The sequence below is a fragment of the Pristiophorus japonicus genome, chromosome 10 (assembly GCF_044704955.1).
Source record: "Pristiophorus japonicus isolate sPriJap1 chromosome 10, sPriJap1.hap1, whole genome shotgun sequence".
NCBI lineage: Eukaryota > Metazoa > Chordata > Chondrichthyes > Pristiophoridae > Pristiophorus > Pristiophorus japonicus.
The window spans coordinates 95,779,205-95,803,516 of NC_091986.1; the positions used below are offsets into that span (position 1 = coordinate 95,779,205).

The 24,312-nt window shown below is 46.6% G+C and overlaps 1 long non-coding RNA gene across 3 annotated transcripts in view; it reads right to left on the minus strand.

Annotated features, from left to right (window-relative positions):
- The window catches only part of LOC139275035 (uncharacterized), a 32,728-nt gene extending 8,796 nt beyond the window's left edge, over positions 1–23,932 (minus strand). For 2 of the 3 annotated variants that reach the window (XR_011595660.1, XR_011595659.1), the window contains exons 1-2: positions 23,513–23,932; positions 17,103–17,364 (exon numbers count right to left, since the gene is read on the minus strand). This is a non-coding gene — a long non-coding RNA (uncharacterized lncRNA). Of the gene's footprint in view, positions 1–17,090; positions 17,365–23,512 lie in introns of all 3 variants that reach the window. The other variant, XR_011595661.1, reaches the window with a different exon arrangement.
- Positions 23,933–24,312: the final 380 nt, after the last annotated feature.

A 24,312-nucleotide genomic window follows, 5' to 3' on the forward strand; every position in this document is an offset into this window, starting at 1 on the left:
CAGCCAATAATGGGGCCATCAACACCTGTTAATGGTGCAATCAAGGACAGTCACGGTGCAGTCAGGGACGATCGACTGGCAAGGGACCTTTTGTTTCCAACAGCAGCTCATGTTGGAGGCGTGGAGGCACACACTCAGCCGGAGTTTGCAGAGATGAGCAAAATACCTGCAGAAATTGCAGAAATGAACCCTGGGGGAAATCGCTGGAAGCTGAAGTTCAGCGAGTTCATGTGGAGCACGTATGCAGTTCATACACCAGGACGCCACCGATAATGATGAAAGTTCTCCTCAATGGCATCCCAGTATCAATGGAGCGAGATACGAGGGCCAGCCAGTCACTGATGGGTATCAAACAGTTCGAAAAGTTGTGGGCGTCCAAGGCCAGGAGGCCAAAATTATTGACGCACAGCTACGGACTTACACAAAGCAGATCATTCCGGTGCTAGGCAGCGCCACGGTAGTCGTGACCCACAAAGATTCAGAGAACATAGAAAACATAGAAACATAGAAAATAGGTGCAGGAGTAGGCCATTCAGCCCTTCTAGCCTGCACCGCCATTCAATGAGTTCATGGCGGAACATGCAACTTCCGTACCCCATTCCTGCTTTCTCGCCATACCCTTTGATCCCCCTATTAGTAAGGACTTCATCTAACTCCCTTTTGAATATATTTAGTGAATTGGCCTCAACTACTTTCTGTGGTAGAGAATTCCACAGGTTCACCACTCTCTGGGTGAAGAAGTTTCTCCTCATCTCGGTCCTAAATGGCTTACCCCTTATCCTTAGACTGTGACCCCTGGTTCTGGACTTCCCCAACATTGGGAACATTCTTCCTGCATCTAACCTGTCTAAACCCGTCAGAATTTGAAACGTTTCTATGAGATCCCCTCTCATTCTTCTGAACTCCAGTGAATACAAGCCCAGTTGATCCAGTCTTTCTTGATGGGTCAGTCCCACCATCCCGGGAATCAGTCTGGTGAATCTTCGCTGCACTCCCTCAATAGCAAGAATGTCCTTCCTCAAGTTAGGAAACCAACACTGTACACAATACTCCAGGTGTGGCCTCACCAAGGCCCTGTACAACTGTAGCAACACCTCCCTGCCCCTGTACTCAAATCCCCTCGCTATGAAGGCCAACATGCCATTTGCTTTCTTAACCGCCTGCTGTACCTGCATGCCAACCTTCAATGACTGATGTACCATGACACCCAGGTCTCGCTTCCTAATCTGTCACCATTCAGATAATAGTCTGTCTCTCTGTTTTTACCACCAAAGTGGATAACTTCACATTTATCCACATTATACTTCATCTGCTATGCATTTGCCCACTCACCTAACCTATCCAAGTCACTCTGCAGCCTCATAGCATCCTCCTCGCAGCTCACCCAACTTAGTGTCATCCGCAAATTTGGAGATACTACATTTACTCCCCTCATCTAAATCATTAATGTACAATGTAAACACCTGGGGCCCCAGCACAGAACCTTGCGGTACCCCACTAGTCACTGCCTGCCATTCTGAAAAGTATCCATTTACTCCTACTCTTTGCTTCCTGTCTGACAACCAGTTCTCAATCCACGTCAGCACACTATCCCCAATCCCATGTGCTTTAACTTTGCACATTAATCTCTTGTGTGGGACCTTGTCGAAAGCCTTCTGAAAGTCCAAATATACCACATCAACTGGTTCTCCTTTGTTCACTTTACTGGAAACATCCTCAAAAAATTCCAGAAGATTTGTCAAGCATGATTTCCCTTTCACAAGTCCATGCTGACTTGGACCTATCATGTCACCTTTTTCCAAATGCGCTGCTACGACATCCTTAATAACTGATTCCATCATTTTACCCACTACTGAGGTCAGGCTGACCGGTCTATAATTCCCTGTTTTCTCTCTCCCTCCTTTTTTAAAAAGTGGGGTTACATTGGCTACCTGCCACTCGATAGGAACTGATCCAGAGTCAATGGAATGTTGGAAAATGACTGTCAATGCATCCGCTATTTCCAAGGCCACCTCCTTAAGTACTCTGGGATGCAGTTCATCAGGCCCTGGGGATTTATCGGCCTCCAATCCCATCAATTTCCCCAACACAATTTCCCGACTAATAAAGATTTCCCTCAGTTCCTCCTCCTTACTAGACCCTCTGACCCCTTTTATATCCGGAAGGTTGTTTGTGTCCTCCTTAGTGAATACCGAACCAAAGTACTTGTTCAATTGGTCAGCCATTTCTTTGTTCCCCGTTATGACTTCCCCTGATTCTAACTGCAGGGGACCTACGTTTGTCTTTACTAAACTTTTTCTCTTTACATATCTATAGAAGTTGCCACTCTGGATTGTCCCAGGGGACGGTCCCGCACTATTGGGGAGGAGTTGGCTTGCTGTCATGAACTGGAAATGGGGCGATATCAATGCAATTTCCTCTGTGGAGCGAGTATCATGCTCACAGATCCTGGACAAATTTGACTTATTATTTCAACCCGGCATCGGCACTTTCATGGGGGCCAAGGTAGTGATTCACATAAACCCGGACGCCAGGCCAGTACACCACAAGACCAGAGCGGTGCCGTACATGATGCGGGAAAAGATAGAAGGCGAATTGGACCGCCTGCTGAGAGAAGGCATCATCTCGCCAGTCAATTCAGTGACTGGGCGAGCCCAATCATGCCGGTGCTCAAGGCAGATGGGTCAGTCAGGATATGTGGTGATTACAAGGCCACCATCGATCGGGTGTTACTCCAAGACCAGTACCCGCTACCGAGAGCGGAGGACCTCTTGGCGACGCTATCCGGTGGCAAACTTTTTTCAAAATTGGACCTCACCTCAGCTTACATGACCCAGAAGCTGGCGAGTGAGCCGAAGAAGCTGACCACCATCGCGACACACAAGGGGTTGTTTGAGTACAACAGATGTCTGTTCGGGATTCGCTCGGCCGCCGCGATCTTCCAACGAAATATGGAAAGACTCCTCAAGTCGATTCCAGGGACGGTGGTTTTTCAGGACGACATCCTCATCACGGGTTACGATACTGAAGAACACCTCCACAACCTGGAGGAGGTGATACGCAGACTGGACCGGGTAGGGCTGCGATTGAATAAGGCGAAGTGCGTTTTCCTAGCTCCAGAGGTAGAATTCCTGGGGATGAGGGAAGCAACAGACGGGATCAGCCCTACTGCGTCCAAGACGGAAGTGATCCAGAGAGCACCCAGACCCCGTAACACGATGGAGCTGCGTTCGTTCCTGGGGCTCCTGAACTATTTTGGTAACTTTCTTCCCAAATTGAGCACGCTGCTAGAGCCGCTGCACGTGCTCCTATGCAAAGGTTGCGAATGGGTCTGGGGGGACATCCAGGAAAGGGCTTTTAATAGTTCCAACACTCTGTTAACACTATACGACCCATGTAAGAAACTTGTGTTGACGTGCGATGCATAGTTCTATGGTGTCGGGTGTGTGTTGCAGCATGTCAATGTTACAGCCGGTAGCTTATGCCTCCAGAAGTCTGTCCCAGGCAGAAAGGGGTTGCGGGATGATAGAAAAGGAGGCGCTCGCTTGTGTATATGCGGTAAAGAAAATGCACCAGTACCTGTTTGGCAGGAAATTTGAGCTGGAGACAGATCACAAACCCCTAACGTCCCTTTTGGCCGACAACAAGGCCATAAATGCAAACGCATCGGCCCGCATACAGAGGTGGGCACTCACGTTAGCCGCCTGTGACTATACAATTCGGCACAGACCGGGCACTGAAAACTGCGCCGATGCACTCAGCAGGCTCCCACTAGCCCATAGTCCATTATTAAGGTAGCAGTAGCATGACATTTGGAAAAGCATAATTCAATCAAGCAGAGTCAGCATGGTTTTATGAAAGGGAAATCATGTTTGACAAATTTGCTGGAGTTCTTTGAGGATGTAACTAGCAGGGTGGATAAGGGGGAACCAGTGGATGTGGTGTATTTGGATTTCCAGAAGGCATTCAATAAGGTGCCACATAAAAGGTTACTGTACAAGATAAAAGTTCATGGGGTTGGCTAACAGAAAAGAGAGAGTCGGGATAAATGGGGTCATTTTCTGGTTGGCAAACGGTAACTAGTGGTGCCGTAGGGATCGGTGCTGGGGCCTTAACTATTTACAATCTATATTAATGACTTGGATGAAGGGACCGAGTGTAATGTAGCCAAGTTTAATGATGATACAAAGATGGGTGGGAAAGCAAATTGTGAGGAGGACACAAAAAGAGATATAGACAGGCTAAGTGAGTGGGCAAAAATTTGGCAGATGAAGTATAATGTGGGAAAATGTGAGGTTATCCACTTTGGCAGAAAAAATAGAAAAGCAAATTATAATTTAAATGGAGAAAAATTGCAAAGTGCTGCAGTACGGAGGGACCTGGAGGTTAGTATGCAGGTACAGCGTCAGGAAGGCAAATGGAATGTTGGCCTTTATTGCAAGGGGGATAGAATATCAAAGCAGAGAAGTCCTGCTATTACTGTACAGGATATTGGTGAGGCCACACCTGGACTACTCCGTTTAGTTTTGGTCTCTGTATTTAAGGAAGGATATACTTGTGTTGGAGGCTGTTCAGAGAAGATTCAGTAGGTTGATTCCGGAGATGAGGGGGTTGACTTATGAAGAAAGGTTGAGTAGGTTGGGCCTATACTTATTGGAGTTCAGAAAAATGAGAGGAGATTGTATCGAAACATATAAGATAACGAGTGGGCTCGACAAGGTGGATGCAGGGAGAATATTTAACTAAGACTAGGGTGCATAGTCTCAGAATAAGGGGCTGCCCATTTAAAACTGAAATGAGGAGAAATTTCTTCTCAGAGGCTTGTAAATCTGGAATTCTCTGCCCCAGGGAGCCATGGAGGCTGGGTCACTGAATATATTTAAGGCAGAAATAAGACAGATTTTTGAGCGATAAGGGTTTAAAGGGTTATGGGGAGCAGGCAGGGAAGTGGAGCTGAGTCCATGATCAGGTCAGCCATGATCTTATTAAATGGCGGAGTAAGCTCGAGGGGCCAAATGGCCTACTCCTGCTCCTAGTTCTTATGTTCTTATGTGCAGGAGGTGGTGGAGGAGGGGGAGGCGGAGACTCAGGGGTCTATTCTACCTGCGACCACCTCTTCCTCGTCGGAATCCATTTTTTCTGGCTTCCAAATGGAGGAAGTAGTGGGACCAAGCGGTGTGCAGCAGCGCATACCAAGTGTTTCAGCCCCGCGGAGGTTGATCCGGCAGGGAAGGTATGCTCCACGACAGGAAGACGGCGACCTAGACATGGTGGGACAGTCTAGGGTGAGCGTCAACGTAGGTCGAGAGCTCCTCCAGGCCATTGATGACTTAGCCAGGAACATCGCTGCACAATCCGCACATCAATCGGCGGACATGGCGGAGCTCATTGTTGCGGTGTGGCGAACTGCTGGTTCCATCAATGCCATGTGGCAATTGGTGGAATCAGCACATGGCACTGCACCACAAGGTGTCATACCACCCATGGCATCAAAAGGAATTAATTGCTTCCGACGCTGAAGCTGGGAGTTCAGAACCCCGAGCTTCTCCAGAACCATTGTTACCCTCCCTACAGCAGCAGTGTCGAGCTGCTCTTCTGCACATCGCCGTGGTCCCAACCCAGGTAGGGGCAGGGGTAGGGGTAATGGTAGGGGTAACGGGAAGAAGCAATTGGGGTTAAGAAGGTGGGAAAGGTGGCCACAGATAGAATTGATGCCGGGTGGGGGTTGTTGTGGTGGTTTCTAGCTTTTACTGTTGATTTAACTGAAAAATTGTTGCTTGTTGGGGGGTGTTGTGGGTGTTTGTAGTTTTTACTGTTTTCACTGTTGGTTGTTGTTAATGTTTGGGTTTTGTCATAGTTCGAAGAGAAATAATTTTATTTATTACATTATATGGAAAAATAATTATTTATTATTTTATTTTAACTCTTACAAACTTGTTCAAAATTTCAAAATTTATAAAAAAATCTTTTATTCAACTGAACCATTCTTGTGTAGTGTCTCACTCACTTTTACAAAATGAGGGGTAACAATCATTATAAGGGTTGCATACAATGGTCAGGCAAAAATAAAATGTAACTCTCACCACTCAAGCAAAGCATTAATTTATGAGCTGCTGACGTAGCAGTTTTGTAGTTGCGAAAGCACCATGAGGCTTCCCCTATGGTGTTGGGGGGGATAGTGGTGGTGGCATGGGTTTATCGTTAGGCTCCTCGTCCTCCTCGACCTCCTCTTCCTCTTCCTCCTCCCCTCTCTCCTGAGGTGGTCCTGCAGTCCCCTGTGGCAATTTCTGTCCCCTCATGATGGCTAAGTTGTGCAACATGCAACACTCCATAATGAACCAAGCGACCTGCTCAGGGTGGTTTTGTAGGCTGCCTCCAGAGTGGTCAGGCATCGGAAGCGCTGCTTGAGCACTCCAATAGTCTTTTCGATGACATTGCATGTAATTATATGGCTGTTATTGTAACACGTTCAGGGACTGGAATCCCTTTCTGTTTCTGTACACCTCTGGCTCCTCTAAAGGTGCTTGCAGGGCAACGTGCATACAGTCCATGGCATCCTGGACCTTGCGGAAGTTTGCAATTCTTGAAAACCTAAAGCCCTCTCACTCTGTGCCTCCCTGGTCACTGGGAGGTTTATAACGTCCATCCTGCGTGCGTAAAGCGCTTCAGTTATCTGGCGAATGCAGCGATATGTGGCGTACTGAGAGATGCAGCAAATGTCGCCAGCTGATGCCTGAAGGGAGCCCAATGCATAGAAGGCAAGAGCCGCAGTCACCTTCATCTCAACGGGAAGTGCAGTCCTGATGGTGCTGGTAGGCTGTAGGTCTGCCTTAATGAGCTAGCATATCTCATTGATGACCTCTTTTTGGAAGCACAGCCTTCTAACACACTGTGTATCGGACAAGTGCAGGTATGACCGCTTCTCCCTGTAAATTCGTTGGGGTAAGGCCTCCTCCTCCTCAGAAATCTGTGACGTCTTTGATTGGGCACATAATGCCCTTCAATAAACCTTCTTTGAGCTCTATTCCGCAGCACATAAGTAGTCAGCAATATTGGCACAGAAATTACAGGCCCCATTCCTTTTAATGTCCTAAGATGTCCTCAAAATTCCTCAAATGTCCTCAAACAACAAATGTACTTTAAATTGACCACAATATGCTCAGATACCCTTAAAAACACCCTTAAAAACAACTCAATAATAACTTTTATGTTCTCACGAACTTCAAACAGTCTTTCCTCAAGTTCCTCCGATTTAAAAAATGGCGTCCCTACTGCTGGGTTGAGGTCAGTTAAGACATGGGTTTTCTGGGTGGTATTTTAGTCCGGCAGTAAAAATGGGCGATTTGCTGAATTTATCGCAGGCAATATTTAGGCGGTGCACGAGAAACGACTTCAAAATCAGTAAAAAAAAAATGGGCGGGCGGTATCGTTAACGCCGGTGGTAACTGACTGTCGAATTTACCGTTGGCGATATATGGTCGGTAAATGGGCTGTGATTTTGAGTTTGGCCGTCATTTGGGCAGTAAACTGTTTCTCAGTGGTAATTGGGTGGTAAAATGGACGGTAAATGGGCAGTATGTTGCTGAATTTCTAGCACTATACACCTTTAAAAATTCGTTAGATTTGTTTTCTTCGTGATTTTTTTTCTGAAATAGTTTTATTTTATATTTAAGCTTTCTGTAGAAAGGAGTCAACCAACTAAAATGAGAAGTTCTGATCATTTACGATTTCTGACTATTCTCCATGGCGAGATCTGGTGTAATATGTGTCAGAATTGCTACTTTTCTTTGGTCATATGTATTCTGCAAAATAAACCAGCTTCTTGATTTGTCATCAACCTTGGCTTACTTGTTTAACCTTGTTCAGCTTGTCGAAAGATTAGAGAAGTCTACCTGAGGGTATGGTATCTAGTTCATATGTCAAGGAGGACATACTGTTAAAGCCCCTGGGTTAGGCTGTCACAGATGCAGATATTGAGCAGTGTGAGTCAATTACAGAATGTGAGGTGATGTGGGATCTTTTCAAAATTGAAAGAGATCACTTGCAAGCTGTTCTAGTCCCATAGTAAGATCAAAATCGAGCTCAGTTCCAAGTTTATATTTCACCACTGGATCAAAACAAATATGACTGACACAGACAAGCAATAGCATGTTTGCGTTTCATCCATAACGTGGTTCTGCACTTATCTCCACATCTCAATGAAGATTAAAGAAATAAAAAGGAAAATATACAGATTATTGGTCCCACTGTTTGTTTTTTGAACAAATGTTAGTATCTCAGCGAGCAGATTGTTAAATGTTAAATCTGCACAGGCAGCAATTAATGAATATGATATAATTGGCATCACGGAGACAGAGCTCCAGGGTGACAAAGGCTGGGAACTCAACATCCAGGGGTATTCAACATTCAGGAAGGATAGACAGAAAGGAAAAGGAGATGGGGTAGCGTTGCTGGTTAAAGAGGAAATTAACGCAATAGTAAGGAAGGACATTAGCTTGGATGATGTGGAATCTGTATGGGTGGAGCTGCGGAATACCAAAGGGCAGAAAACACTAGTGGGAGTTGTGTACTGACCACCAAACAGTAGTAGTGAGGTTGGGGACAGCATCAAACAAGAAATTAGGGATGCGTGCAATAAAGGTACAGAAGTTATCATGGGTGACTTTAATCTACATATAGATTGGGCTAACCAAACTGGTAGCAATACAGTGGAGGAGCATTTCCTGGAGTGTATTAGGGATGGTTTTGAAGACCACTATGTCGAGGAACCACCTAGAGGGCTGGCCATCCTAGACTGAGTGATGTGTAATGAGAAAGGATTAATTAGCAATCTTGTTGTGCGAGGCCCCTATACCAGAATATGGTAGAGTTCTTTATTAAGACGGACAGTTAATTCAGAGACTAGGGTCCTGAACTTAAGGAAAGGTACCTTCGATGGTATTAGACGTGAATTGGCTAGAATAGACTGGCAAATGATACTTAAAGGGTTGATGGTGGATAGGCAATGGCAAATATTTAAAAATCACATGGATGAATTTCAACAATTGTACATTCCTGTCTGGAGTAAAAATTAAACGGGGAAGGTGGCTCAACCGTGGCTAACAAGGGAAATTAAGGATAGTGTTAAATCCAAGGAAGAGGCATATAAATTGGCCAGAAAAAGCAGCAAGCCTGAGGACTGGGAGAAATTTAGAATTAAGCAGAGGAGGACAAAGGGTTTAATTAGAAGGGGGAAAATAGAGTATGAAAGGAAGCTTGCTGGGAACATAAAAACTGACTACAAAAACTTCTATAGATATGTGAAGAGAAAAAGATTCGTGAAGACAAACATAGGTCCCTTGCAGTCAGATTCAGGTGAATTTATAATGGGGAACAAAGAAATGGCAGACCAGTTGAACAAATACTTTGGTACTGTCTTCATGAAGGAAGACACAAATAGCCTTCAGGAAATACGAGGGGACCGAGGATCTAGTGAGAAGGAGGAACTGAAGGAAATCCTTATTAGGTGGGAAATTGTGTTAGGAAAATTGATGGGATTGAAGACCGATAAATCCCCAGGGCCTGATAGTCTGCATTCCAGAGCACTTCAGGAAGTGGCCCTAGAAATATTGGATGCATTGGTGATCATTTTCCAACAGTCTATCGAATCTGGATCAGTTCCTATGGACTGGAGAGTAGCTAATGTAACAACACTTTTTTTAAAAAGGAGGGAGAGAGAAAAGGGGTAATTATAGACCAGTTAGCCTGACATCAGTGGTGGGAAAATGTTAGAATCAATTATTAAAGATGAAATAGCAGCGCATTTGGAAAGCAGTGACAGGATCGGTCCAAGTCAGCATGGATTTATGAAAGGGAAATCATGCTTGACAAATCTTCTGGAATTTTTTGAGAATGTAACTAGTAGAGTGGACAAGGGAGAACCAGTGGATGTGGTGTATTTGGACTTTCAAAAGGCTTTTGACAAGGTCCCACACAAGAGATTGGTGTGCAAAATTAAAGCACATGGTATTGGGGGTAATGTACTGACGTGGATAGAGAACTGGTTGGCAGACAGGAAGCAGAGAGTCGGGAAAAACGGGTCCTTTTCAGAATGGCAGGCAGTGACTAGTGGGATGCCGCAAGGCTCAGTGCTGGGACTCCAGCTATTTACAATATACATTATTGATTTAGATGATGGAATTGAGTGTAATATCTCCAAGTTTGCAGATGACACTAAACTGGGTGGCGGATGTTACGAGGCTGCAGGGTGACTTGAACAGGTTAGGTGAGTGGGCAAATGCATGGCAGATGCAGTATAATGTGGATAAATATGAGGTTATCCACTTTGGGAGCAAAAACACAAAGGCAGAATATTATCTGAATGGTAGCAGATTAAGAAAAGGGGAGGTGCAACGAGACCTGGGTGTCATGGTACATCAGTCATTGAAAGTTGGCATGCAGGTACAGCAGGCGGTGAAGGCGGCAAATGGTATGTTGGCGTTCAGAGCTAGGTGATTTGAGTATAATAGCAGGAAGGTCTTACTGCAGTTGTACAGAGCCTTGGTGAGGCCCCACCTGGAATATTGTGTTCAGTTTTGGTCTCCTAATCTGAGGAAGGACATTCTTGCTATTGAGGGAGTGCAGCGAAGGTTCACTAGACTGATTCCTGGGATGGCAGGACTGACATATGGAGGAGAGACTGGATCAACTGGGCCTTTATACATTGGAGTTTAGAAGGATGAGGGGGGGATCTCATAGAAACATATAAAATTCTGACTGGACTGGACAGGTTAGATGCAGGAAGAATGTTCCCAATGTTGGAGAAGTCCAGAACCAGAGGACGCAGTCTAAGGATAAGGGGTAAGCCATTTCGGACTGAGATGAGGAGAAACTTCTTCACTCAGAGAGTTGTTAACCTGTGGAATTCCCTGCCGTAGAGAGTTGTTGATGCCAGTTCATTGGATATATTCAAGAGGGATTTAGATATGGCCCTTACGGCTAAAGGGATCAAGGGGTATGGAGAGAAAGCAGGAAAGGGTTGTTGAGGCGAATGATCAACCATGATCTTATTGAATGGTGGTGCAGGCTCGAATAGCCTACTCCTGCAACTATTTTCTCTGTTTCTAGCCACCACTGAGGGGGCTACCGAGCATGCTGCTGAGATGGTCATGGCTGTTGAAGCTTTCGGAAGTGAAAGCTCACCCGTGACAGCCCGTCAGATTAAAGTCTGGACAAATAGAGACCCGCTATTGTCTCTAGTCAAGAAATGTGTCCTGAATGGGGACTGGGCAGCCACATACAGGGCATGCCCTGAGGAATTTAAACCATTTCACAGGCGCAGGGATGAACTCTCGATTCAGGCCGATTGCTTACTGTGGGGAAACCACGTAGTCATGCCCCAGATGGGCAGAGAGGTGTTCATCAGAGAACTCCACAAAGAGCACCTGGGCATTGTCATGAAGAAGGCAATTGCCAGGTCACACGTTTGGTGGCCAGGGATAGACGCAGATCTGGAACTTTGTGTTCCCAGGTGCAACACATGTGCCCAGCTGGGCAATGCGCCCAGGGAAGTCCCCCTTAGCACCTGGCTATGGCCCGCCAAACCTAGGTCACACATCCATGTGGACTACGCAGGTCCTTTCATGGGAAAAATATTTTTGGTTGTCGTAGACGCCAACTCCAAATGGATCGAGTGTGACATTTTAAATTCAAGCACATCCTCTGCCACGGTAGAAAGTTTACGGACAATGTTCGCCGCCCACGGTCTACCGGACGTCTTGGTCAGCGACAATGCCCCGTACTTCACAAGCACTGAATTCCAGGACTTCATGGCAGGCAATGGAATTAACCATGTCAGAACGGCAGCGTTCAAGCCGGCCTCAAACGGCCAGGCAGAACGAGCAGTGCAGATAATCAAACAGGGGATGCTCAAAATCCAAGGAGGTTCCCTACAAAGGCGCTTATCACGCCTCCTGTTGGCCTATAGATCCTGACCACAATCGCTCACAGGGGTTCCACCCGCAGAGCTGTTAATGAAAAAGATGCTCAAAACCCGACCATGAAAGAAATTGTCGAGAGCAGGCGCCAGCCACAATATGACTACCATGACAGGAATGCGAGGGCGCGATGTATTGATGTAAATGATCCTGTTTTTGTCCTCAACTATGCTGCAGGGCCCAAATGGCTCGCAGGCATTGTGATTGCCAAAGAGGGAAATAGGATTCTGGTAGTTAAACTTACCAATGGACAAATCTGCCGCAAACACGTGGATCAAACAAAAAGGAGGTTCAGCAACCCCATAGAAGAAGCAGAGGAAGAACACGATGTAGAGTTCACTCCACCACAGATGACCGCACACTGGAACCAAAGGGAGGAGAGCCCAATCACTGTGGGCAGTCTAGATAGGCCTGAGGCACCGCAAACAGCAGACACTCAGGCCAGCGCCCAACAACCGGAGCCCCAACTCAGGCGCTCTACAAGAGAACGTAAACCACCAGAGACTCAACCTGTGATCCCAATATGACTTTGGGGGGGAGGTGATGTCATGTATTCAACCAGCATTGGAACCCATGTATAAACTGACCTAAGTTGTGCAGTGTGAGAACAATGACCACTAGGTGGGAGACACTCCTAACCTGGACCTCCAAAGGGGAAGCTCCACCCACCTTCATCACTTGAGTGTTGAGGAATAAAGGACAGGTCACAGACTGACCTTCTCTCAAGCATGGGCCTCGTGTGCATTTATACTATATAGTAAGGACGTATCAGCTTTCATCATTACTATACCCGGGTGTGTGCTGTGGAGATTCGAGATGAACGTGTCCCTGCCCTTTTTTGGTAGCACCACGCAGTTACCCCACAGCAGGCAGTCTGCCTGAATGTACAGCTTGTCCTTTCGCCGCTGGAACTGCTTGATTGGCTCTTGCATTTCAACGGGGATGCTGGCCCAGCTCCCATGCAGTACACAGTTTTTTACTTGGGACAGCAGAGGATCTTGGCTGGTCAAAGTCCTAATCTGGCGGGCCGTGACAGGTGATTTATCATTTTCAAATGCTTCCATGACCATCAACAAGTCTGCGGGCTAAGCCACCATCAAAAAGTTTGCAGGCTGCGCCATTTCCACCCCCGTGGTGGGCAATGGTAGCTGACTGAGAGCATCCGCACAGTTCTCGATGCCTGGCCTGTGGCGGATAGTATAGTTATACACTGATAGCGCGATTGTCCACCTTTGTATGCAGGCTGAGGCATTAGTATTTATCCCCTTGTTTTCAGCAAATATGGATGTGAGGGGCCTGTGATCGGTTTCCAGCTCAAATTTGAGGCCAAAAAGGTATTGATGCATTTTTTTTACCACGAACACACACGCTAATGCCTCTTTCTCAATCATGCTGTAGGCCCTCTCGGCCTTAGACAAGCTCCTGGAAGCATAGGCGACAGGCTGCAACTTCCCTGCAACGTTAGCTTGTTGTAATACACACCCGACTCCGTACGACGACGCGTCACATGCTAGCACAAGTATTTTACACGGGTTATACAATACAAGCAGCTTGTTGGAGCATAAAATGTTTCTGGCTTTCACAAAAGCAATTACCGTATATACTCGCGTATCCTGCGATCTCGCGTATCATGCGACCCCTGAATTTTCGTCCCCAAAACATGATTTTACCATATATCTCATGTATCATGCGAGTCACTTTTTTGAGATCGAATACAGACCTTAACATGAAACATCGAGTGGATTCTGCTGTGAAAGCTGTTCGCGAATCGAACACCGATACAGCAATCGTTCCAGCTGGCTTGACTAGCGTCGTTCAGCCACAGCCTCTACTGTGTTTGCGGGTAAAAGGAGCATGGGCTGAGATAGATGGAGCCTCTAACAATGCAGCAAACTTCAGAGGGAGTTGTGGGTGGCGGAGGTCGGGTCGCCGGGGGGGTGAGGGGGGGTGAAGAGGAGGTCGGGTTGGGTCACCGGGGGGAAGCGGAGGTTGGGTTGCCGGGTGGGGGGGGGTTGGGGGAGCGGAGGTCGGGTCGCCGGGGTAGGGAGAGCGGGGGTCAGGTCGGATCCGGTCCGGTCCCTTTCCTCCGCTCCCCCCCCCGACCGCCGCGACTCTCTCTCCCCCCCCCGACCTCCGCGACTCTCTCTCATCCCCCCCGATACAGTACAAGCGACAATAGAGCTGCAATCCAGCCCAGGAGATACCTGCCGAGATTCAGCGTGGATACGGTCTGCTTAACAGCCTAACAGCCTAATCTTGGACAGCACTTCACACCCGCAAATTTTGTATCTCGCGTATCATGCGACCCCCCAAATTTAGGTTACAATTTAGGTCTTCAAAAGTCGCATGATACGCGAGTATATACGGTACTTGTTTTTTTTCCCCATACCCAATTCTCACCTTTGTGCAATAACACATGTACGGGCTCTAAAAGGGTGCTTAACCCCAATAGGAAGTTATCAAAATAGTTGATTCCCAGGAACGACCGCAGTTCCGTGACGTTCTGTGGCCTGGGTGCGTTCCTGATCGCCTCTGTCTTGGCATCTGTGGGTTGAATGCCGTCCACCGCGATCTTTCTCCCCAAAATCTCCACTTCTGTTGCCATGAAGTCGCATTTCGACCTCTTCAGCCGCAGCCCTTTGCGATCCAGTCGCTAGAGGACCTCCTCCAGGTTTTGTAAGTGCTCGGCGGTGTCCCGATCCATGACCAATATGTCGTCTTGAAAGACCACCGTGTGTGGTATCGACTTGAGTAGGCTCTCCATGTTTCTCTGGAAGATCGCTGCAGCTGACCGAATTCCAAACGGACACCTGTTGTAGATGAACAGTCTCTTGTGCCTATTGCTGCAGGTGCGGCCTTTCAAAGACTCCTCCAGCTCCTACATCATGTAGGCAGAAGTCAGGTCGAGCTTGGTGAATCTCTTGCCTCCTGCCAGCGTCACAAATAGGTCGTCTGCCTTAGGTAGCAGGTATTGGTCCTGTAGCGAGAAACGATTAATAGTTACTTTATAATCGCCGCAAATCCTGACCGTGCCATCACTTTTGAGTACTGGAACGATCGGGCTGGCCCACTTGCTGAATTCCACTGGGGAGATAATGCCCTTGCGTTGCAGCCTGTCCAGCTCGATTTCCACTCTCTCCCTCATCATGTGAGGTACCACTCGCGTCTTGTGGTGAATGGGTCGTGCCTCTGGACCAAGTGAATCCGCACCTTCGCCCCGGAAAAGTTTCCAATGCCTGGCTCAAAAAGGGAAGGAAATTTGTTAAGAACCTGGGTACATGAGGCCTCATCGACATGTGATAGCGCTCGGATGTCATCTCAGTTCCAGCAGATTTTGCCCAGCCAGCTCTTTCCAAGCAGTGTGGGGCCATCTCCCGGGACAATCCAGAGTGGCAGTTTGTGCACTGTGCCCTCGTAGGTGACCTTGACCATGGTGCTGCCCAGGATAGCGATAAGCTCTTTGGTGTACGTTCTCAGTTTCATGTGGATGGGGCTCAGGACTGGTCTGAATGCCTTGTTGCACCACAGTCTCTCAAACATCTTTTTACTCATGATGGATTGGCTAGCACCAGTGTCCAGTTCCACAGCTACGGGTAAGCCATTCAACTTTGCGTTTAGCATTATAGGTGGACATTTCGTCGAAAATATGTGCACCCCGAGTACTTCAGCATCTGCCTCCTCTCTGAGGCTCGAAATTGCTTTGATCCGCCATGGACCGATCTTCCTCTGCCATGTGGTGGTTAGCAGGTTTTGCAGAGCTTGCAGCTCATTCGCAAGCTCGTTGGAGGTGCCCCATTGTTCCACAGCTCTTGCAAACATACCCTTTGAAGCGGCATGAATAAGCTGAATGGAAGCCTCCACAACGCCAACAAGGTGTGAATTGCCTTGCATTCATCCTTTGTTGGGGACTCTCTGTCATCTGGGTCACCTGAGGCCTGCTGGCAGTTGCAGACTCGTGGGTTCTGCCCTGTACATTTCTGCTTGCAAACACAGTTCCAGTTAATTTATGAACATTGCTAGCACTTGTGTGCTGAGAGATTTGTTTGGTGTTATCACTGGTGGACATAAACGCCTGTGCTATCACAATGGCCTTACTGAGCATCGATGTCTCTACAGTCAAAAGTTTTCGTAGGATGGTCTCGTGGTCAGTGCCCAGTACAGAAAAGTCTCTGAGCATTTGCTCCAGGTAGCCATCAAACTCATATTGTCCTGTAAGTCGCCTTAACTCGGCAACAAAGTTCGCCACTTCCTGAACTTCAGATCGCTGGCACGTGTAGAACCGATACCTCGCCATCAGCACGCTCTCCCTCGGGTTAAGATGCTCCTGGACCAGTGTACACAGCTCCTCATATGATTTATCTGTGGGTTTCACTGGAGCCAGAAGATTCTTCATGAGGCTGTAGGTCAGTGCCCCGCAGAGAGTGAGGAGGACCGCTCTCCTTTTTGCAGCGTTTCCTTCTCCGTCCAGCTCATTGGCTACAAAGTACTGGTCTAGCCGTTCGACATAGGCTTCCCAGTCCTCACCCTCCGAGAACTTCTCCAGAATGCCCACAGTTTGCTGCATCTTTGCGTTTGATTCGTATTCTCATAGTCAGTTATTTGTTCCTAACACAGATGAGGCTGCACACAGGGAGGTTAAAGTAACAGTGACCTCAGTCTTTAATAAGACACTCCAAAGTGAGGAACAGGCCTTAGGGGTCGACTTATATACAGTGCTCCCAAGGGATACTGGGATCCCTTGGGACTTCAGGGAATGAGCTCCCTGGTGGCGGAACATGAGAGTGCATGCTTCACCGATACAGAACAGTCACCACTTCCCCTCTACCTGCACGCCTTTAAGCTGCGGGGTGAACACCTCCTGAAATGTGCTATCCACGTAGCTCTCAGCCTCACGGATGCACCATATTGACTCCAGCCGCCGCTCCAGCTTTGAAACGCGGAGCTCGAGTAGTTGAAGCTGGAGACACCTCCTGCACACATGGTTGTCAAGGCTGCCCGAAGCATCCAGGACTTCCCACATGTGCGCTCCATGGGATTGAGCTGCCCTGCCATCTCTCTAGTTAGACTTATCTAGTTTAAAATCGAATTAAAAAGAAATCGAGAGAAGAGAGATACCTTGCAACTCACCTCACCGACCTCTGTGGCCTCCCGAACTCATCGACCTCTGTGGCCTCCCGAACTCACCGACCTCTGTGGCCTTCCAAACACTCGGACTCCTGACCTCCTGAACTCCCGACCACTGTGGCCTCCTGAACTCTCGAACTCACCGACCTGTGTGGCCTCCTGAACTCTCAGACTCCTGACCTCTGAACTCACCGACCTCTGTGACCTCCGGAACTCTCGGACTCCTGGCCTCCGAACATATGTGACGGAAATTTGCAGGTAGCTGCTGCAATAAAGGAACACACCCAGGTTGTCATTCAACAACACAAATTGACTGCATCAACTGCTGCCACTCAAATCATCACCAGACCAACCTCAGGAACTGTGCTGCCAAGTGATCCACAGCTTGAAAAAGAAGACAAAGATGAACCCGGGCCTTCCATAAAAGGTGTCTACTAGATCTGCCCCTGTTCAACCCCACCAAACAAAAAACAAAAAAATATAATCTTAGGCTCACCGGAGGGACCAAGGAATTCTGTTGCGCCAACAAAAAGGGCTAACAATAGAGGCACCAGGCCAGGCAAGAGACCACTACGCGTTAGTGGTGGTTGAGTAAAGGGAAGGAGAGATATTTGTATCTTGCTGTTACTTGTTTTGTTAATAGAAAAGTTTGATACAATAAAGTTTTGTTAATTGAAAGTTAAAGTTTGCAAGAAGTTTAAAGATTGATATATGTTAATTGAAAATATTAAAGTTTGATATTTCTTCATGGAAAAGTAAAATATTTTATTGAAGTTAAGTACAAATGTACATATGTCTAATAAACCTATTTTAATTTTACCAGAATCAGTGCGTTATTTTGTGAATTTAACCAACATAAACCAACACAACATTATTAAAAGTGCAAACAGGTGTAAACAGTCAACATGGTGCACCAATGGTATCTTGGCCTTTATTGCAAAGGGGATGGAGTGTAAGAGCAGGGAAGTCTTGCTACAGATATATAAGGTATTGGTGAGGCCCAACACCTGGAATACTGCATGCAGTTTTGGTTTCCATATTTACGAAAGGATATACTTGCTTTGGAGGCAGTTCAGAGAAGGTTCACTAGGTTGATTCCAGGGATGAAGGGGTTGACTTATGAGGAAAGGTTGAGTAGGTTGGGCCTCTACTCATTGGAGTTCAGAAGAATGAGAGGTGATCTTATCGAAATGTATAAGATTATGAGGGGGCTTGACAAGGTGGATGCAGAGAGGATGTTTCCACTGATAGGGGAGACTAAAACTAGAGGGCAAAATCTTAGAATAAAGGGCTGCCCATTTAAAACTGAGATGAGGAGAAAATCTGTGGAATTCGCTGCCTCAGAGAGCTGTGGAAGTTGGGACATTGAATAAATTTAAGACAGAAATAGACAGTTTCTCAACCGATAAGGGAATAAGGGGTTATGGGGACCGGGCAGGGAAGTGGACCTGAGTCCATGATCGGATCAGTCGTGATTGTATTAAATGGCAGAGCAGGCTCGAGGAGCCATATGGCCTACTCCTGCTCCTATTTCTTATTTTCTTATGTTCTTCTGACACTATAATCAACCGTGCCGCCGTTTAGCCTTCAGGCAGAAAAACGTTCATGGATTAGCCACTGACGCAAGTCTCGAACAATGGCTAGAGGTCCCCTTGGTCGCCCCACCCTCCTCCGCCGTCGTCCTGCGGCTTGAGATGGTTCCTCCTCCTGCTGCTTGTGCTCCTCCCCCTCCTCCTCCTCCTCATCAGCCTCCTCCGAATCCGAATCCCTCCTTCTCCCCTCAGGATGATCTTCAATGTGCAGTACCTGTCCTCTCATGATGACCAAGTTGTGCAGCATGCAGCACACGACAGTGACTGAGCGATGTGGTGAAGGGAATATTGCAGGTAGCCTCTAGAGTGGTCCAGGCATTGGAAACGCTGCTTTAAAACGCCAATTGTCCTCTCTATTGTCCTTGTGTCATTATGTAGGACATATTGTACTGATGCTGTGCCTCAGTGCAGGGATTGCGTAGGGGTGGGAGGGCATAAGCCAAGTGGTGAGCCCGTACCCTTTGTCGCTGAGCAACTAGCTGTGCCCTTCAGGGAGCTCCTGAAACATCGCAGATATAACGCTCTCACGTAGGATGGAAGCATCATGGAATGTACCGGGATATTTGGCATCCACTGCAGATCGTTGCACACCAGCTGCACATTTAGGGAGCGGAACCCTTTCCTGTTTGTGGTAAACTTCGGAATCTTGCAAGGGTGCTCTCAAGGCGATGTGGGTACAGTCAGTGGCACCCTGTACCCTGGGGAAGCCAGCAATTCTGGAGAACCCCACAGCCCTGTCTCTCATTGCCTGTGTGGTCATAGGGAAAGTGATGTACTGCTCCCTTTTGGCATACAGTGCAGCAGTCACCTGGCGAATGCAACAATGTGAGGTGTGCTGCGAGATTGAGCATACGTCCCCAGCTGAAGCTTGAAATGATCCCATAGCATAGAAGGCAAATATAGAAACATAGAAGCATAGAAAATAGGAGCAGTAGTAGGCCATTCGGCCCTTTGAGGCTGCACTGCTATTCAATATGATCATGGCTGATCCTCGATCTCAATACCATATTCCCGCTTTTGCCCCATACTCCTTGATGCCTTTTGTTTCTAGAAATCTATCTTTCTCTCTCTTAAATATATTCAGTGACTCGGCCTCCACATCCTTCTGTGGTAGAGAATTCCACAGGTTCACCACCCTCTAAGTGAAAAAATTTCTCCTCATCTCGGTCCTAAATTTCCTACCCCGTATCCTGAGACTGTGACCCCTTGTTCAAGACTTCCCAGCCAGGGGAAACATCCTCCCTGCATCCAGTCTATCCAACCATGTCAGAATTTTATACGTTTCAATGAGATCCCCTCTCATTCTTCTAAACTCTGGTGAATACAGGCCGAGTTGACCCAATCTCTCCTCATACGACAGTCCTGCCATCCCAGGAATCAGTCTGGTGAACATTCGTTGCAATCCCTCTATGGCAAGTACATACTTTCTTAGGTAAGGAGACCAAAACTGAACACAATACTCCAGGTGCGGTCTGACCAAGGCCTTGTATAACTGTAGTAAGACATCCTTGCTCCTGTACTCAAATTCTCTTGCAATGAAGGCCAACATACCATTTGCCTTCCTAACTGCTTGCTTTCAATGACTGATGTACAAGGACATCCAGGTCTCGCTGTACATCAACACTTCCCAAGCCATCACCATTTAAATAATACTTTGTCCTTAAGTTTTTCCTATCAAAGTGGATAACTTCACATTTATCCACGTTATACTGCATCTGCCATGTGTTTGCCTACTCACTCAAAATTGCCTTGCAGCATCTTTGCATCCTCCTCACAATCCCACAAAGTTTTGTGTCATCACAAACTTGGAAATATTACATTTGGTTCCCTCATCCAAATCATTTATATATATTGTGAATATATTGTGAATAGCTGGGGCCCAAGCACTGATCCCTGTGGTACCCCACTAGTCACTGCCCGCCACCCCAAAAAAGACCTGTTTATTCCTACTCTCTGTTTCCTTTCAATCCATGCAAATACATTACCCCCAATCTCATGTGCTTTAATTTTGCACACTAACTTCTTATGTGGGACTTTATCAAAGGCCTTCTGAAAATCCAAATACACTACATCCACTGGTTCTCCCTTATCTATTCTATCAGTTACATTCTCAAAAAACTCCAGTAGGTTTGACAAACATGAATTTCCTTTCATAAATCCATGTTGACTTTGTTTAATCCCATTGATATTATCTAAGTGTGCATCCTTTATCACATCACATCCTTTATAATAGACTCTAGCATTTTCCCTACTACTGATATTAGGCTAACTGGTCCGTAGTTCCCCATTTTCTCTCTCTCTTTTTTTAAATAGTGGGGTTACATTTTCCACCCTCCAATCTGTAGGAACTGTTCCATAATCTATAGAATTTTGGAAGATGACAACCAATGCATCTACTATTTCCATGGCTACCTGTTTTAGTACTCTGGGATGCAGATCATCAGGCCCTGGGGATTTATCGGCCTTCAGTCCCATTAGTTTCTCCAGCACTATTTTCTTACTAATAATCATTTCCTTTAATTCCTCTTGCTCACTCAACCCTTGGTTTCCTAACATTTCTGGGATGTTATTTGTGTCCTCTTCCGTGAAGACAGAACCGAAGTATTTATTTAATTGTTCTTCCATTTCCTTGTTCCCCATTACAAATTCTCCCGTTTCAGTCTGTAAAGGACCTACATTTGTCTTCACTAATCGTTTTCTTTTTACGTACTTGTAGAAACTTTTGCAGTCGGTTTTTATATTCCTTGCAAGTTTACTCTCACTCTATTTTTCCCCTCTTAATCAATCTCTTGGTCCTTTTTTGCTGAATTCTAAACTGCTCCCAATCCTCAGGCTTGCTACTTTTTCTGGCAACTATGTATAACTCCTCTTTGGGTCTAATACTATCCTTAATTTCTTTTGTTAGCCACGGTTGGTCTAAAAATCCATCTCATACACACTCCAAAAATTCATCTTCCACAGTATTATTACTAATTTGGTTTGGGCAGTCTATATGTAGATTAAAGTCACCTACGATTAATGTAGCACCTTTGCTACATGCATCTCTAATTTCCTGTTTGATGCCATCCCCTGCATTACAATTACTGTTTGGAGGTCTATAGATAACTCCCACCAATGTTTTCTGCCCCTTGGTGCTCCTGAGCTCCACCCAGACTGATTCAGCATCTTGATTTTCTGAGCCAATATCCTTTCTCACTATTGCTCTGATTTCATCCTTTACTAACAACGCCACACCACCCCCTCTTCCTTTTTGCCTGTCCTTCCTAAATATCGAATATCCTTGGATATTCAGTTCCCAACCCTGGTCACCCTGCAACCATGTCTCTGTAATTGCAACTATATCGTATCCGTTTACATCTATTTGCGCTGTTAATTCATCGACCTTATTACAGAGCTTCGTGCTTTCAGATACAATACTTTTAAATTTGTCTTTTTAACATTAGACACCTTGGCATTATTTTGTACTATAGCCCTATTTGTCTTATCGCTATTTTTTCTTACCTGGACCCTATTTGTTAGTGCACTCTTTTGTTTGTATGCTCTGTCCCTTCCTGACATAATCTGGTTATCCTTACCACAATCACTTTCCTGCATTGCTTCCTTTTCTTTTCTCCTTAGCATTTTAGATTGCTCTCTACTGCGACCGTCCTCCTCCCCCCATTATTTAGTTTAAAGCCCTGTCTACTCCGTAGTTATTCGGTTCGCTGGAACTCTGGTCCCAGCATAGTTCAGGTGTAGTCCGTCCCCATGGAACAGCTCTCTCTCTTTCCCGAGTATTGGTGCCAGTGCCCCACGAATCGAAACCCACTTCTCCCAGACTAACCTCCGAGCCAGGCATTCATCTCCCTGATTCTATTGAACCTATGCCAATTTGCTTGTGGCTCAGGTAATAATGCAGAGATTATTACCTTTGTGGTTCTGCTTTTCAATCTAGTCCCTAGCTGTTCAAACTCTCTCAGCAGAACCTCTTTCTTAATCCTACCTATGTCATTCGTACCTACGTGTACCACGACAACTGGCTCCACCCCCTCGCACTCCAAGTTTGTTTCCAGCCCGGAGGAAATGTCCTTTACCCTGGCACCGGGTAGGCAACACAGCCTTCGGGATGCACGCTCTTGGCTGCAGAGAACCCTATCTATCCTCCTAACTATACTGTCCCCTACTACAACTACCTGCCTCTTTACTCCCCCCACTTGAATGGCTTTCTGCACCACGGTGCCTTGGTCAGTCTACTCATCCACCCCGCAGTCTGCACACTTGTCCTCAAGGATTGCAGAACCTAAAATCTATTTGACAAGTTCTGTGACTGAGGTTCCTGCAATACTACCTCCTGAATCCCCTTACCTGATTCACTCGCAGTCACACCCTCCTGTCCCTGACCACGTGTCATAGAAAACATAGAAAATAGGTGCAGGAGCAGGCCATTCGGCCCTTCGAGCCTGCACCGCAATTCTAAAGTGTTTAATCTAGAGGGTGTGGCTGCCTCCTGGAGCAAAAGGTCCAGCTAACTTTCCCCCTCCCTGATGTCTCGCAATGTCTGTAGCTCGGAGTCCAGCTCCTCAACTCGGAGCCGAAGTTCGTTGAGCCGCAGACACTTACCGCAGATGTCGTCGCCCTGGACCAAAACGTCCAGAAGCTCCCATATATTGCAGCAGCAACACATCTCCTGTTTTCCTATTATTTTATTTAATTAATTAGTTTTAGCATTAATCAAGTATTTACCCTACATAGTTTCTTAAATTAATTAAACAAATAAAGGTTAGTTTTTAGTATTTAGTTATATGCTATATGTTATATGTTATATGCAAGTGCCGTTGTTACCTTTACTTCTAGTGAGGGCAGTCCCCCTTCTTGGCCGTATGTCTGCCCTGATTTGTTGGCAGATCTCAGTGTTGACCTCCTTTCTGAATCGCAGCCTGTGAACGCAGTCTGCCTTACTCAGTTGCAGTTGCTATAGACTCGCTGAGGGTAAGGCCTTCTCCCCGTCAATCTATCTCCCTGATATTGGCGTTGAATTAGTCATCGCCTCAGCGTGTGCATGCCATGTATGGCCAACGCCCTTATCACATCAGGATTGCTAAAAATTGCACTCATTATTATTGTTATCATGCAGATAAATACTTAAATCACTGACACCTTGCCTCTCCGTTTTGCTCCACAAGGCTGGGTGATGCCCTAGGTCGGATCACACCCTGATCTGCGCATGCGTTTGTCTGTTTGTTTGTACAATGATTCTCTTGGGTCACCTGTGACAAATGGAGATTTCTAGCTTGTGCCTGTGCACAAAATGTCCCGTTTTGGATGCTGACCGAGCTCGAGGCATGGGTCGAAGGAGTGCCAGCTGGGCCGGATTGCAAGTTCGGCCAGACACAAGCACAGCAACTCGATGCTCGGCTTCAAAAGCAGCCGGGCTCTAGTGCTCGTGTCTGGCCGAGCCCGTGATCCTGCCCAGCCGGAACTCTTTCAACCTGTGCCTGGAGCCCGGTCAGCAATGATTGTGTCGGGGTGGACAGTCGTGATTTGGGTGACAAAGAACCCAGCAGAGTTATTTCATTTCCCTCTGAAAAACGTATACATTTGTTTATTAAATTGTCTCGCTCCAAAAACTCAGAAATTACTTT